The 18,159-nt window shown below is 37.4% G+C and overlaps 1 pseudogene; it reads right to left on the reverse strand.

Moving 5' to 3' along the window:
* Window positions 1-7,150: 7,150 nt before the first annotated feature.
* The window catches only part of LOC102956909, a 31,285-nt pseudogene continuing 20,276 nt past the window's right edge, over window positions 7,151-18,159 (reverse strand).

Consider the following 18,159-nt stretch of genomic DNA (forward strand, 5'->3'; position numbering starts at 1 on the left):
ACTCCTTTGCTATGGAAAGCATTGGATAAATAGCCTGTTTGTTCTCATTTTGGCGTTCTTTGCTTTTTTCCACAGTTTGGAATTTAAAAATGAGGTTACACTGAGGTAATACAAAGTTAATAAGCACTGCAAGTCACCACCACCCTTAGTGTTGGAGGAGAAAAAAGGAGATATTACAGCCTAGAAGCTCAGACCCCACACAGTTGAGGAAAGGGTTACCATCTGGCTGATGATAGCAAATCAGGATCTTGGAGAGGGATCTTGGCTTATGGCTGGGGCTGAGCCCTCTGAGACAAGGATGCTGCCCCTCTAGTCTGGTACATCTAAGAGGGTACAATGAGGCTGGTCCTGGAAATGCCAGAAGATAGACACTGAAGCTGACTGATGCTATTTGAATGAAGTTCTTTGTCAGGTGGATGGTTATAGAAATAGCAAATGGCTCCAGTGACAAGAATAGCAAACAAAGAGGAAGGAGCAAGTTCCCAGCAAGTCCCCAGACTCATTGTGGCAGAAACTAACAAAGGCAGCTGACAAAAGAAAATGCTTAGATATATAGCATCTAAGCAACACCATAGCAAAGTAGAGTATAGAAAGGCAACAGAGGAGAAAGACAACCTCTTAATAATTAACACCCTCTGTCCTTAAAAGAAGTTTAGCCACCCACATTGCCCAAAGCCATTATTAGTTAGCTTTTTCTTCCTTTGTTTTCTTCTCATTCCTTCCTGAATCATCTTTATTTTCTCCAAACTCCCAAGAAACATGACTCTTTCTTTTTTTACATTGCATTCTCCAAACTATGCCCTGGGAGACTCACTGTTTGTACCCTAAATCTGCCAAATGGAGGCATTTTGCTTTACAAAAACCTGCTGCTCTAGAGGGAAAAAAAAAAAAATTATACTACTCCCTTGGGAGACAGAAGCAGCTGCCACCAATTGGGACTTCTAAAAGCCTTTTTGTCCCTGTTTACTTTGTTATACATGTTTCCATGATATCTGTGCATATGTGCTGGCAGATGCTAGGGTGACTGCAAACGTGAGGTTTCTAGGAAGTGGCATCTCACTGTGGGAAAATGCATGTTAACAAAGGTAAAGGCAAGAAGATATAGTGGTAGGGGAGGGTAAAGGAATGCAGATATGGGGAATGAGGTCAAAGTTGGGAAACTCTCAGAGTCCATACCTGCGAAGAATGTTTTCTTCTGTTAACTTTTCAAAGTAATATAATTTGAAAAGATAATCCATGTTCATTGAAAACAACAAAACAGCATTGTTGGTATGTAAAGATGTTAAAATCCTCCCTCATCCTCCATTATTTCCACTTCCCAGGTATATCCACCTTTTATTACTTGGTATGTATTCTTTTTTTCAATAGGTAGTCCCCTCCCACACTGTCTTGGGTTTAGCCACATGACTTTAGCCAATGAGATGATAGCAAATCTCATACAAGTAGGAGCTTGAAAAACGCTCCTGCATTAAGGTTTGCCCTCTCCTGCTGTTGGCAACCTTTCTACCTCATGTGAACAAGCCTAGGCTGGCTTCCTGAAAGGTGAGAGACCACATGGAGGATGGCCTCAGTCACCCTAACCATCCCTGACTTTCCAGCAGAGGCCTGGGCATGTGAGTGAGGCCATTCTCGACCATCCATCCATCCTCAGCTAAGTGAGAACAACTCCATTCATTGACTCATGAGAATAGATGTTTTAAGTAACTGAGTTTTGAAATGGTTTGTTGCACATTGTAAGTTAGTTCATAAAGATGAAAAGATATAAATAGATTTTTATTTCTGTATATAAATATTACAGGTTTAAAAATATTTTTTTATTTATAGCCACATGAGTAATATATGGTTACATTCTTTAAAAATCCCAAGCATCCAGGGGTCCCTGGGTGGCTCAGTCGGTTAAGCATCTGACTCTTGATTTTGGCTCAGGTCATTATCTCACAGTTTGTGGGGCTCCTCTCTGACAATGCAGAGCCTGTTTGGGATTCTCTCTCTCTCTCTCTCTCTCTCTCTCTCTCTCTTCTTTTTCTCTCTCTCTACCTCCCCCCCCCCGCCCTTCCCCTGCTCTCTCTCTCTCAAAATAAATAAACTTAAAAAAAGAAACAGAAAACATTCTCTCTCTCCCTTTGCCTCTCTCCCCTTCTCATGTGCATGCTCTCTCTCTTAAATAAAAAAAAAATTTAATTTAAAAGATCACAAGCCTACACATAAGGTGAAAGAATCCCTTTAATCAGTAGCCACCATCCAAGTCATCAGTGGGTATGTGTTCTTCTGGATCTATACCTGCTTTGTGAATTAGAAAACAGAGATTTTACTTTCTTCACTTTTTACTTTATTCACTCAACAGTATGGCTTGGAAATATCTCCATCCCAATGAACTTAAGTCTATTCCTACACGCATGCACACACGTACCTTACTGCTTTACTACCTAAATCTTTATAATGTGAAATCTGTTAAATCAAGTTACTCTCAATTTATTCTTTTACAAAGCTGCCTTTACCTTCTTTCACATTTATTCTTTCACTTGAATTTAATATTCATCTAGTCAAGATAGATGAAATATCTTGTAGGGAATTCTGGGGGATTACACTGAATTTATTAAGTTTGAAAGACTCAAGTTTATCGTATTGCACCTCCCATTCACATATTATATTTCTCTTTTACTTAGGTCTTTTCATCACCTTCAGCAAAATTCTATAACTTTCTATATATTATTATACATTTATTTCTAGACTCCTTTATCGTTGGTTTATATATTGTGTTTCCATCAGAAGAAGGATCTTTATTTTGTTTAATGCTTATTTATTATTATTTATTTTGACAGAGAGAGAGCAGGGTGGGGGGGGAGAGAGAGAGAGAGAGAGGGAGAGAGAGAGGGAGAGAGAGAGGGAGAGAGAGAGGGAGAGAGGGAGAGAGAGAGAGAATATCCCAAGCAGGCTCCATGCTCAGCACAAAGCCTGATGTGGGGCTTGACCCTGTGAGATCATGACCTGAGCCAAATCAAGAGTCAGACACTTAACCAACTGAGCCACCAGGCACCCCAGAAGGATCAAGTCTATTATGTTCCACTGGTACATAGGAGAGCCCTAGATTTTTTTGTTTTTTGCGTTTATCTTTTATCAGGCCACAATACTGAACTTTCTTATTCATTCTAATAGGAAAACTAAGACAATCAACTGACAAACTCTAGAGGTAATCTTATCACTTGTAAATAATGATTAATTCTTCCTTTCACTATGTATATCTCATATTATTATTTTTTTATTTTATTAGATTAGAACTCTGGTGTAGAGTATTAAAGGTGTTAGTAGGCATCTTTAGCTTCTGACTTTGATGGGAATATTTCTAGTGATTCACCATTGATCATGATATTTGCTATGGGTTACTGGTAGAAATTTTATATCAAATTAGAGTTGTTTCTTAGTTCTCATTTTCTTGGAGTGTTTTTTTTTTTAAATAAAGAATGGTGCTGAATATCATCAGATGCTTTTTCACTATCTATTGAGATAGTGCTTTCCTTCTTATTTATGAGCTGAATTATCATAATAAATTCTATTATTAAACTACTCTTGCATTTCTGAAATAAATACTAATTATGTTGTATTATTTTCTAAAACACTACTATGCCTTTTTAGTAGTATTTTACTTTAATAAAATACTGTTCACAAATGAAATTTTTCAATAGTTTTATTTTCTTATTGTCTCCTTATCTACATTTAATAATAGATTATAGTTGACAAGAGGAACAAGAGGATTCGAACTGGAAGAGTCCATTTATATGTGGATTTTTTTTGATACAGTGCCGTAAATGTATTTTCTCTTATTATCTTTTTTTAATGTTTATTTTATTTTTGAGAGAGAAAGAGAGAGTGTGCACTCACAAGCAAGCCAGGGGAGAGGCAGAGAGAGGGACAGAGGATCCGAAGCAGGCTCTGCGCTGACAGCAGAGAGTGTGATGTGGGCTCAAACCCATGAACCATGAGATCATGACCCAAGCCAAAGTTGGGTGCTTAACCGACTGAGCCACCCAGGTTCCCCTCTTTCTTATTATCTTCTTAATAACATTTTCTTTTCTCTAGCTTACTTTATTGTAAGAATACAGTATATAGCATAACAAAATATGTGTTAATTGACTATTTATGTTATCTGTAAGGCTTCCTTCTGGTCAACAGTAGACTGTTCATGGTTAAAGTTTTGGACTTTCAGGGTGCCTGGGTGGCTCAGTCTGTTAAGCGCCCAACTTTGGCTCAGGTCATGATCTCGCCATTCATGAGTTTGAGCCCCCAGGTCGGGCTCTGTGCTGACAGCTTCAGATGCTGCTTCAGATGCTGTCTCCCTCTCTCTCTGCCCATCCCCCGCTCATGCTCTGTCTATGTCTCTCAAAAATAAATTTTCAGCTGCATGTGGGGTCGGCACCTGTAACCCTCATGTTGTTCAAGGGTCAGATGAAATTCAGCTCCTTTATCCTTGATGGTGTAAGAGTGGCTTATGGTTATCTCTAGGTATAAGGTACTGTGTTTGTATGTCTGTTTGTATGTGTGTGTTTTGTTCTGCCAGTGACATATCTACATTAAATTCATGCAAAGTCTTCTCATCTATCTCTCTATCCACCATCTTTCTCACTCTCCCCGTCTCTATAAATCTATCAAGTATTCATCTATATATATATACTATTGCCTCCTCTGAGTAATTTTGATTTTCATCTTCTAAAATAGCTGCTGAAATTTTTATTTGTATCTTCAGTGCCTCCCTTTTTTCTTGTGTTTTTCTCGGATTTTTGAGATAGCATTTGAAAATGGTAGTGAATACTCACATAGCTCTTTATAGACAGGCACTGTTCTCAGTGTTTTTCATGTATTGACTCAATTCAATCTTCATAGCCACCTACTTCTGGTTGAACATGATAAACTATATTAGTTGGGATTGACTTGGGAAAACAAAACACCCCAGATATTTCAGCAAAGAGTACTTAGGGTATTGGTTAAACAAGTTTGGAACACTGAAAAATCAAAATGAGAACAGTGAAGTAACCTAGAGCCATATGGAAGTAATAGTGGCAGAAAGTGGCTGCCACTTATAAGTGTAGGGAAATTTATGAAAGAGTTTCAGAACCTAGAAAGTCCATAGAATTGGAGGGCAGAATTCTGAGCAGGAGATGCCAGTGTAGGTCAGGTAGGCAGAGGAGGGGTCTCTTGGAGATGAGGCAGTGCCCACTGTATGGATATTGATGAGGGAGAGTGAAGAAGCTTGTTCTGGGATGCCAAAAGAAGGTAGAAGACTAGAACCAACTGCTATTTCCAGGATTACCTCCTATTGTTAGGACCCTGGTAACATTAACTACAAACAAACCAGGAAATTCCTACCCCTGCCTCTTAGTTGTGCTTTTTGTGCTCTCTGTGGGCATAACTTTATAGTTCATAAAATGACAAAGAGAAATAAGTTTACAAATTCATAGCTCCAGCTTCATAGAGAAAAGTATTGTAGGATATACTTAGAGTTTAAAGAAAAAAGCTTAATAATGAGCACCAAAAATTTAAATAATTTTTCTAATGTCACACAGCCAGGAAGTATAGACCTAGTATTCAAACCTAGGCAGTCTGTTTCCAGCATCTGTGCTCTTAACCACCACACAATATTACCTCTCCAACTGTTTAAATTCCAGAAAACTACTTAATTCTATCTCACTAGTTCCTCTCAAACTATGGTCTTTCTTCTGTTCTGCCCAACTACTGAGTATTATTTCAATGATGAGAGTTTTGTTTATTTTTAAATTTTTAAAATTTTATTATGGTAAGAACACTTAACATGATGTTTATGCTCTTAAATTTTGAAGTGTACAATACAGTGTTGTTAACTATAGGCATAATGTTGTACAGATCTCTAGAAGTTGTTCATTTTCTATTATTGAAACTTTATACTCACGTAATAGCAACTCCTCATTCCCCCCACCAGGCCCTGGCAACCACCATTCTACTCTCTTCTTCTCTGACTTAAACTATTCTAGGTAGCTTATATAAGTAGAATCATGAAGTGTTTGTCCTTCTGTGGCTGGATTATTCTACTAAGTATAATGTCCTCAAGGTTCATCCATGTAGTCACATATTCTTTTTTAAGGCTAAATAATATTCCATTTTTTTCTGTATAACACCCTTTCTTTCCCCATTCATCCATCAATGGGCATTTAAGTTGTTTCCACATCTGGGCTATGTGTGAATAGTGCTGCAGTAAATATGGAAGTACTAATATCTCTCGATTCTTTTTGGATAAATACACAGAAATGAGATTGCTGGATCATATGCTAATTTTATTTAATTAATTATTTGTTTGTTTGTTTAGTTACTTATCCTCAAGCTAGCTAACAATAGTGTAGTCTTGGCTTCAGGAGTAGAACCCAGTGATTCATCTCTTACGTATGACACCCCATGCTCTTCCTGAAGAGTACCCTCCTTAATGCCCATCACCCATTTAACCCATCCCCATCAACCCTCAGGTTTTATGGTTTGCCTTTCTCTCTGTCTTCATCTTATTTTTTCCTTCCCTTCCCCTATGTTCATCTATTAAGTTTCTCCACATATGAATGAAATCAGATGATATCTGTCTTTCTCTGACTTATTTCGCTTAGCATAATAGCCTCCAGTTCCATCCACATTGTTGAAAAGGCCAAGATTTCGTTGTTTTTTGTGAGAACTTCCATAATATTTTTCATAACAGCTACACTCTTATATTCTTATCAACAGTATTCAGAGGTTCCATTTTTTCCCCATATTCTCGCCAATAATGATGACAGCTTTTCTTTATATATTAGGTTAATTTTATTATGGGTCAAATATCTTCTTACATTTCTGAGGATATAAATAATACTTACCCTAAACTTCTTGTTATGATTATTCTAAGTCCCTGTCCTCATGATTAAGTTACTCTTTTATTGAGGAACAACAAACTACTAGCTTTCCTCAAGTGGTCGATGACTTTTTCTAAGTAAGTCACTTTAATGTTTTTTGTTTTTTTTGTGTGTGGTTTTTTTCTACAGTGGAATAAATAGTTCTCTTGGTAATTGCAGACATATGAGGCTCTTGGGTAGTATTAAGAAACATCTCAGTAATGCTGGTTTTCCTGATTGGCGTGTAGTCTTCAATAATTGTCAGGAGTTACTTATATGAAATTGATGTCAAAATATAGGGCCACATTTATGCATCCATTATTTTCAAGATTGCTGGTTACCTGTGGGTATAATTTCCCCCAATACTTTGCCTTCTTGTGTCCCAAGGTCCAACCTGCTCATGTTCACCTCAGTGACACTCCTTTGGTAATGATACCCAAAGTTGCATATAGTGGGGATAGGACATTCTTATTTATACCAAGTATTGATAGGCAAAAGGTGCTGTTCAGTTCAGGATGAGTTTACGTGCACTTTTGAAACATAAATCCATTGGCTTAATGAGTCTTTCATATTTAGGTGGTTTTTGAGTACAGCTATTTCCAACAAAGCAGACTTTAGTAAATATCCTCTTCCACATCTTCTCCTTTCTCCTTTCTGTTCAAATAACTTAATACTTCTGTTTCTTTCCAGACAGGAATTTGGGCAGAACTTTCCTGCTCTCATTTTTTGTTTTTGTTTAATCATATTAGAAAGTATTTTAGCTCAGGACTGTTCCCTTCTGTCCAGTGGATTTGTAGGTACTGCTCCTTGTGGAGTCTTTTTTTTAATCATTAGTTTGTTTGGTGCTTCTCTTTTCCTGCATCTTGGTAGTTTTCATTTGTATTTTCTCAGCATGGCTCTGTTTATGGTAGAGCTTAGCATTCAAACCAATCATCATTTTTGCCTTTCAACATTTATGAGCCTCTTGACTTTCCTTCTTTCTCCTTTTCTCATGCTAATCCAAATTCAATATGTTCCTTTTGTGGCATGGTGATAACTGCCAAGTGATCAGGTGTACCTGCCAGGTGCAAAGAAGCTCTCAGTTTTGGGATCTCAGAGATGTATGAGCTGACTCCACACCAGCCACCACAGGAAGGGGACAGTTGTAAAATGACCAGTTCCAGAAAAAGCATGATGTAATTGGTAACTATTGGTGTGCTTTAATGTCTATAGCCGAAATACCTTGCTGGATTGACTGTCCACTTATGGGGAGAGGTGAGATGAATTGCTGTGGCCTGGATTTAGCAGGTTTCTTTCAGAGTAGAGAGGCTTGGGTGCAATATGGCAGCCTTCAGCATTATCCCATTTCCTTGACCCCAAATTCTCACAGCCTAATACCCTCCTACCTCCATCTCACCTGAGTCTGAAACCTCTGTGGCTGTTCTCTGGACTAAGAAGGTAGGTTATGCAGAATCTGTCCTGCTTGGTTCCCTCTTCCGATAACCGTTTGGTTACTCTTAGTACCTCTCTTGAACTCAGAGTCCACTACACTTGGTTATGAAGCTCCCTTGGGACCTTTCCCAACTTTTCTAGAAGCAAAATATGTTCTATGTCTTGGGAACTTAAATTTTTTCTCACTTCATTCTTCTCATTTCCCATTTTTCAAGAATTTTTCACATGTTATGGTCCATTAAGAGTTTTCATTCTTGATCGACATACCAGATGTGAATTTTAAAAAGACAATACATAATCATTTGTAGAGATATTTTATGACATGGAGTGGCTAAAGTAGTGCTAAGTCTGCCATCCAGAATGAAATTTTACATCTTTTTTTTTAATGGGTTTTTTACTCTTCATAATATTTTGGAACATTTTTTTTTAATTTTTTTTTTCTTCAACGTTTTTTTTTATTTATTTTTGGGACAGAGAGAGACATAGCATGAACGGGGGAGGGGCAGAGAGAGAGGGAGACACAGAATCGGAAACAGGCTCCAGGCTCCGAGCCATCAGCCCAGAGCCTGACGCGGGGCTCCAACGCAGAGACCGCGAGATCGTGACCTGGCTGAAGTCGGACGCTTAACCGACTGCGCCACCCAGGCGCCCCATGGAACATTTTTAATGAATCAATTAAACACACTTCCATGAAAGGAGGTACATGTTATTTTAAGGTTGCAATAGTGTTGTAGATACGAATATACCACATAGACATTCCCATTGATGACCATTTTCATTTCTTTCCAATTTTTACTGTTATAAACAATACTGAAATAGTGCATCACACACTTTTGAAATTGTCTCTATAGGATTGATTTTTCAGTGCAGATTTATAAAGTCAAAAAGATATATTCATGCGATGTGATTTTCGGAGAAAGAGATCATTCTTTTTTCTCCATGTTTTTGTTAACCCCATTTGCATTAGATCGAGGTGCTTATTGTTCTGGCTATTTCAGTCCAGGGAGTTGAGTGACGGCCCGTCATCTCTAAGTATCCTCATTTAATCAGAGTAGTAGAACCAGGACAGAGATGGGTATTCAAACACACAGAGAAGCATCATGCAAAAAAGAAGCATCACCCATGGATTCCAAGAACATTAAAATGGGGCTACAATATCTGTTGATAAATAAATGACAGTGTTTTTCATTAAAATGTTTACTTAGAAATATGCAGAAAAATAACATGTCCTGAAGTCAAACAACTAATTTCTAAAAATTATCAGAAGCTTTACACACACCAAGAAACATTTAATCCTTTTCAGCAAAGAGATCTTTTCTTCACATCCTAAATCCTTTTTCTCAATAGACTCAAATCCCAACATCTGTTTTCATTCCTCTTTTAAACATCTTCTTACCCATTCTGGACTTCTTTCCAACAATTAACACTTTCAAGTTCTGTTCCTTTCTCTTATCCTCATGTATAAGCTCCAAAATGTCTGTGTCAGAACAAGCATCTGATAAACCTACCAGAATAACCCTGGGTACAAAAGTTATTAATCTGAGATGAGCTAATTCATAACAGATGACCAAAATATCACTAGAATTTGCTAGAAATGTGCTGTGTGTGACTTGTTATTTTTTCTAGAAACTATAAGAAAGCACAGGCAGGACATACAAACACACACACATACACACAGGAAAGAAGAGAAGGAAAAAGAAAAAGAAACAATTGCTTTGGCAGATGGTGTTTCAAAAGCCATGTTTCCAGTTCTACAATTGCAGAACCTTGCCATTTCTCCCATCAGAAGGTAGAGTCTAATGTTCACTCCTTGAATGTAGGTCAACATTTGTGACTGCCCAATAAACAGAATGCAAAGGAAGAGATACTATGTGACTTTTGAGGCTAGGACACAAAAGGTGATACAGCTTCCATCTGGGTCTTTCTCTGGGACCCTCCCTTTTGGACCTCAGCCACCAAATTTTGAGGAATCCAAGGCTCCATGAAGAAGCCACCTGTAGGTGATCTGGTTGACAGGCCTAAACCAAGTCCCAGATGAAAGCTATTATCAATTGCCAGGCATGCAAGTGAATAGCCTCCAGATGATTCCAGTCCCTAGTCTTCCTTGGTAGTATCTTCCAGATGAGGCTTCATCAATATGGATCAGAGACAAGCTATCTCTCCTGTGCCCTATTCAAGTTCCTGACACATAGAGAATCTGTAACAAATGGATGTTTTTGCCTTATTTGGGGAAATCATGGAAAAACAACTTTCACCCTTATAAAAATGGAATACTCACGTTGAGTTATTGAAATTAATAAATATTGAAGCATATATGTTTAAAACATCAGGTTTGAACAAGGCTGGACACATTCACACCCTTCCATCACCAATGCTGGTTCTAGTGTAGAATTAATTATTTTACTAGAGATATGAATCAATATCAATGGATCTCAGATGTTTCAGGTGGGCACTTCTTCCTGTCCTTTGGTATTTTCTCTCCTGTGTAGCTGAAAATGTTTAAAATTGCAATAGATTCTCCTAATGTTTAATTGAAAATTTCCCTTCCTATGTTTTAAGGCATTGTCTCTAAGGTTCCTATCTAATGTCAGCCTTGACCCTCCTATTGCATGCTGTATACTCTACTGAGATTCATTTCTCTTTCTTGGCACCTGCATTCTCTGTTAGGTTGGTAGAGTTGAATGAGAATTAATAATTTATTCATTTGGAAGGAATTGATAAGTTTATTATTTAGCAAGTATATTTCAGAATGCCTTAGGCTTATCTATTAAGGATTCCTACTCCTTTAGATCATAAAAAAAAAGCAGTAAGGTTTTACCCAAGACACCTATTAGGTCAGCCCTGCAAAAAGAAATCAAATTGGGTAAGACCTTGTTTTGTTTTTAGTTTTAGTGAGCAAGACTCTTTGCTTGGACTCAAAGCTTGGTGCAACAGTTAATGGGAAATTTTATCTCTTTCTGATGATGTGCAAATAGTCACACAGGTGAGTGTGAGTCTTATATTCAATCAAAGATTAAAGCCTACGTTCATTTATGGTGTCTCGGGTTCTGTTTTGGTAATGAAATTCAGTGTTTTAAAAAAATTTACTCTGCAGCTTGTTCTAACACAATTGCTATCTGACTACATTTATAACCTACACCATACCATTTATGGATAAAATAATGAAATTTCACAGAGAATTAATTTAATGTTCTCAGGGGAATTTTCCATATCTGTTTTTTTCTTTACTTACCAAATATGGCTGTGTGAATAAGGGAGGGGAAAGACATGGGAAACTAGATTCTATTCCATTGCTGCGGTTTGATCTAAAGCAACTAAGAGACATTCTTTTTTCAGGTTCCTCAGATGGAAAATTTGCTACTCATGTTGGTCCTTTATCTTCCTAGGTGAGGTATAGATAATGAATGGGATACTGTTGCTGATTTGAAGATGAATATGTTAGAGAGGTGTTAGGATTAAATAATAATTTGTAATTTGTGGTATTAAATAGTCCAGTGTTACTTTTAAATCACTACCTCATAAATTAGAGTTGCCAAAAGTGATCTAAAATTGGAAATATGTAGGGGCATCTAGGTGGCTCAGTCGGTTAAGTGTCAGACCCTTGATTTCAGCTCAGGTCATGATCTCACAGTTTGTGAGATGAAGCCCCATGTCAGGCTCCATGCTGACTGCACAGAGCCTGCTTAGGATTCTCTCCCTCTCTCTCTCTGAAAGTAAATAAATAAACTCTAAATAAAATGAGAATATGTAGCATTAATACTCTATTCCTTGTGTCTTGAAAACCAGACATGTTTGCTGCTACAGCTACTTTATGATTCTTGGTGTGCATGTATATATACGTGTGTATGTTTACAAAATGAAACAAAGACCAGAGAAGTATATCCTTTGAGAGAAAGTGCATACAAATAGGAAAAGCTTTTTACCCTGAGGTTATTGATAACTTTCTCTCCAGTTCCTTTCAGGATTTTTCCTTCAGATAATCATGGAGCTGAGAGAGTAGGACAGAACTCACCCATACTGGATGTTACACTTGCTGGATGTTTTCTACTCCTTTAGTGTAGCTTCTTATCTCAAGAAGGCTTCCTTTTTGGCAGTGTCCAATCATGACAGAACTATGTATGTAAGAGAACTCAGAACATAGACATAGCTAGAACGTCTTCATTCGTTATGAGCTAAAATATAAGTGTGCTTATATGAAACGTGTCTTTGTGTTTGTTTTGGTTTAAAATAGGTTTCTCTGATTCTGGGTTGAGCTTCATATTCTAGCCCATGAAAATAATTTTCCAGATGGATTTCTTAGGCAGTTAATTTAGTACTTTCTAGTCATGGCAATAGAATTTTGAAGTGGCCCTATTTTTTTCCCTCTTTTTGGACTACTGTAAAATATCCTCCACTCAGTCAACACTTAACTGTGAACTATGGTGTGTGACCAACTCTATTGGTGAAACTATCTATTCTTGCAAGAAATAAGGGCATGCGGATTTGGGAGATTAGTTTGTGCTCCACAGTCACAATTCTTTTTCTTTTAATGAACTTAGGACATTATTCTCAAAGCATTCAGGGGGCAGGTCTTTCCGGCATTTTTTCTTATAATAGCCATAATCACCATTAGTACTACTGTCACTGCATTCTGTTTTGTGGATACCTACCAGATGTCAGACATTGCTCTCCACGTTCAATATGTTATCTTCTTAAACTTTGTGAAATAGATATAACCCCTTGTTTTACAAATGAGTAAGTCATAGTCACCAAAGCACAGTGGCTATAGTAAAATTATTGGTGTCACAGAGACTTGAACGCAGTCTCTGCCACTTCAGAGATGTGGTATTATTGCTTAAGTCACTGGATTTTTTTTTTAATCTCAACGTCATAAAAGATTTAAAAAAATGTTTGGTTTGAGGGAACCATGAAGCAAAAAACAAATGAAAGAAAAACAAAAAGCAAAAAACAAAGCAAGCAAACAAAACAGACAACCAGACTTTAAAGATTCTTTCCCCACCCCACCCCCCTTCAGGTGTCTAAACTGTTGTAAAAATGACCAACACCCACGTTGATCAGGTGAACTTGAACTTCTGATTAATTTCCCTTGAAGTTTAATAAATCAGTCATTCTTACTGATAAGCTGGCGTGTTTAAGTAACCAAGGAATTCATTTTATGTGTTTTTATATATGTATTTAAATTCTAAGCGGCCTAAAAATATTATTTTTGTCCTAAGTTTAAGCTACCATGAAGTTATGACTGAATCTCTGGTTAATCAAGAGTTTTTATCATTTCAGTTTAAATCATTCTCTTATAGAAGAAAACAAGTATTAATTGGAAAACTGAAGTATTAACCAAAGTTGATTTTAAGTTATCATGTCTCTTGGCACCCTTTCTTTTCAAATGAAGTTCCGTTAGCTTTTTCACTTACACTTTAAACCAAGACATTTAAAATTTTTTTTAACGTTTATTCATTTTTGAGACAGAGAGAGACAGAGCATGAATGGGGGAAGGTCATAGAAAGAGGGAGACACAGAATCTGAAACAGGCTGCAGGCTCTGAACTGTCAGCACAGAGCCCGACGCAGGGCTCGAACTCACGGACCGCGAGATCATGACCTGAGCCGAAGTCAGACGCCCAACCGACTGAGCCACCCAGGCGCCCCTAAACCAAGACATTTAAACTGACAATAGCCAGAAAAATAAAGAGAGAGACACTATGGGGTTTTTTAAATCTCAGCTCTGGAAAACCAATATGCGTATTCAGTCTTCCAGGATTCATACTTAGTCTAGAAGACACAGTCCAGATGTGCAATGCTCTTTGGTGAGATTTAAAGTCTTCATCTGGCCCAGGGTATGTGGAATCTTTGAAGCTTCCTCTGAACAGAGGTATATGCAGTAAAATATCACCTCTGGTTGCCCACAAGAGGAGCCTCCTCACCTTCTAATTTGGCCAGATTTCTGTGAGAGCCTTTGTTCAGAAAGGATGAGTTGTGTATTAATGGGTACTAAATACCTTATACTACCAAAGAGTGTTCCTTTTCATCTTCTGGTATCAGATGATCACAGTAATCTAGGGAGAACATTATTTTGTGCTGAGGTGACTTTTTCTTCTGAATACTTCAAAGTGAAACTATCATTAAACCTGAGTGGCAGTCATTATTTGCCTCTAAAACCCAAATGAGCAGATGAGTGGGGACTGTCTAAATGGCAAAGGGCGTGACAACTGACAGAATTCTAAACCTGATGCTCAACCTATCCCTTGTCATGAGGACAATGATATGGAGATAGATTTTATACTATGGAGGGTCCACATAAGAGAGATATTCCCCAATTGTGGTCTGTCAATTAAAAAACACTCAACAAGAATTTGTTTAATGCCTACCATGTGCAGTGTTGTCCCTGAGCCACATCACTCTCTGGGAACTGTTCTTCAGAGCAAACAATAAGCCACACTCATGAGCAAGTTCTTAACAGCTATGACCTTAAAGGATAGAAGTGTGGTTTCACATTAAAGTTTTCCAACTGGAATTAAATGCTGGAAAAGGCATGGGAGTCAGAGACACAGCTAATCCCACATCCTATAGACAGATACAGAAGACTTACTTAGAAAAGACTTTGCTAGAAACATGATTCACCCCAGTTTGAAATGTCTTAAAGGGAAATGTTCACAATTTTCCATGGAAGCTCAAATTCATGGTCTGTTAGAAGCTGGTATCCCCCTATTTCCTTGAATTTAAAGGAGAATATTTTTCTTTCTCTTTTTGAATCTTTCGCCTCCTGTTATTTCCTTACAGTGTAATGCTTACCCTATTCCATTATCATTTCCATGTAACTGTGGTTTGGAAGTTGATACCTAAGGATTTCTAAAAGTTGGCCAAATATCCTTGGAAGGTACCTTGATGATTATCTCAGATCCACTAAGATATCTGCATTTTATATCGCATACAAATTAAAAATAAGTGCATTTTTGCTATAAAAAAAGGCTGAAAAATCCTATTTAAATAACCCTGTGTGGAACTCTTTTATAATCAATTCTTTAAATTATTCCCTTACTAAAATTTGAGGTAAATGAAGGTAGCAAGGTTCTCTGGCACTTGGATCATTAAGTATCTGCCTTCCTTTACCATATCATAAAAGACAGTCTTTTGCCTTGGTTTTCTTTCCTGTGTCTATTTAAAGAATGCTTTGCCTGCATGCCTTTGACACATTGCATTTCATATCCTGCTTAGCCTTTGCTGGTCAAGAGAGCTTGGGTTTTCTTTTTTAGAAGGTCCATTTGCTTAGAGACAAATTATATGAAATGATATCAGTAAAGGTGGCCTTGGGTGATGAACATGTGCTCATATCATTCATGTGCATGCCCTTCAACCCAGTACAAATTAACTTTTAATATGTTAATTAAATCACTGTCTCCTTAAGAACAGAGAGCACATCTCTATCCTCCCTTCTCTCTCAGTCTTTCTGTCTTCTATCGTGCCTAGTAGGGTGTTGTACACTTTGTGATTGCACTGAGGAAAGGGTGCTGGCACACTTTGAAGACATAGTAATATAATAATAATAAAACCTTCTATTTTCTTTTCTAGTTTCCTAATCTAAACTCTGTATCTTTCTATCAATCACTCTTATGGTTCCCCTCAGCTCCCTTCATTTCAATTGTATTCTTCCCGTAAGAAAATGAACAAACCAATGTCAATTTTCAGGTGGCAATCTCATGCATTTCCATGGCTTTATTTACTATGTATGCAGGTGACAGCCTGCTCATTCCATCAATCACAGAGGTAAATTCCCATGAGTCCCCGAGATGCCTCGATTTATTATCCCTGGACTATTCCCTTTGAGAGATTTATCAAAGAAAGGGTGTTTCAGAGAAACCTAACAATCCTTGCATTGAGGTTCACTCAATCATTCAGACAGTCTAAGGAATCACATTTGTGAAGCCTCTTGATGCATAAAATAATGCAAAGAGAGGAATAAAACTTACCCTGAACTTGCACTAGTGGGAAAGCCATGAATTGTAGTGATTAAAAACACAGACTTTGGATTCAGCCAGTCTGGATGCAAATCACAGCACACCAATTACTGGCTGTGTGATGAGGGCCAGTTCCTGAATCTCAGTTTCCTCATATGCGAAAAGAAGTAAGAATATCTACCTCATACGACTGCTGAGAAAATCGAATGAGATAATGGTTGTAAATATGAAACCTAGTAAGATGTGCATTTTCCCAAAACTGTAACTATAGTTATTCTTAAAGGCTGCAAAATGGCCAATCTCATTATGAGAAGGTTTCTTATTTCAGTTTCACAGATTCCTTTAGTTAAATCTCATTTTTCACAATATCTCTATTGAACATGGTAGGGAGCACATATTATCAGACACCACCAGTCCTGTTTTGCCATCTGCAGCATTATCAAGGGGCAGGGGAGCCATCTCATCACATTACGAATTTGGCAGAAGGATTAAAGATGTATATAGTTTGAATCATAGGCTATGTGTTAATTAGTATAAAAGCCAAAGGAGTACTTGATTTAAGTTCAACTTGAAATTTTTAATTTATTTCTCAGTTCAGTGGGACAGTAATATTAATAGCTAGCATTAATGGAGTGATTACTCTGTGCCAGGCACTAGATTCCCTAGCACAAATATTTCTCAATTTAGGGGAACATTCTGTAGGTGTCTGGGACAACAATCCTTGGGTAGGGAATAATTATTGTGCCTTCTCCTCAAGTGAATCAAAATTCAAATTAAGTTCTCCTTTGACTTTAGATATGCCAACATCTGGCATCTACTTTGACATCTATGTCTCACCAGGCCATTTATAACTCTCTGATTTTGTCTTCATTCTGAAGGCTGCTTTTTAATGAATTCCTCACCAATGTACAAAGGCCTTAAAGTTCAGTGCATTTTCACAGTCAGAGGCAGATTTTTAGGGATCAGCTGTGTTATCATGTTGGGTCATTTGCGACATCACTAGGATAGTCCTTATTGCCCAATTTTTATTTATTCAATGAAAAAGCAGAGGACAGTTAACACTAAATGACACATCTGAAAGACTTATAAATAGGGTAACTAAGGGGCTACACTAGGCTGAAAGCAGTAATTTCATGGCAGGAAGAATGCCTAAAGGGCTTATTTCAAATTCTGATGATGCAGCAGATCTAGATGCTAGCATTTTATAGTAATGCCTGAACTGACAAACATTAACCAGAGATCATTGCCCATGATACAGGTGGCAATCTATCATGGTAAATGTCAGTCTGGGGAAGACTTTAAAAGCCAAAAAACAAAAAAGATCAGACACAAAGCTCATCCAATTGGACTTTGCTCCCTAGAGGACTTGTAAATTCAGATTATAATTGGGTGACCTCTGCTCTTTATAAGTTCTCAAAAAGTCCTCTCGCTCTGGGTGGTACTGTTTATTGCCCTACATGATTACATATCAGTAGAAGAGAGGCAATCTTTGCATGACACAAAGATTTCCAGGTTCTACATGACGGCCCATGTATTCCAAGCTACATTCAAGTCAATAAAATTTCAAAGTAGTACAAGTGATGGAGTTGGATTCATCCATGTGAATCAGTATTAATAAAATTTAACTCTCAAATTTATTTTTTTTTTCAAATCAGAAAGCTAATCTAAAGATCCTAAGCAGAATATATCAGCTTCCCCTTTTAGATCGAATATCCTTATTTCAATCAATATTATGATAGAAATCTCCTATTAATATGTTTTTAAAACATAAAACTGAAATACAACACTCAACTGATTAAAAAATTCTAGGACTCTTGTTCCAGAAATAAAGCCCAAATCACTGGCAGAACACAAAATCTTTCAAAATGACCTCAACTTAACTTTCCAATCTTTTTCCTA

The sequence above is a fragment of the Panthera tigris genome, chromosome B3 (genome assembly GCF_018350195.1).
Source record: "Panthera tigris isolate Pti1 chromosome B3, P.tigris_Pti1_mat1.1, whole genome shotgun sequence".
NCBI classification, from domain to species: Eukaryota; Metazoa; Chordata; class Mammalia; order Carnivora; family Felidae; genus Panthera; species Panthera tigris.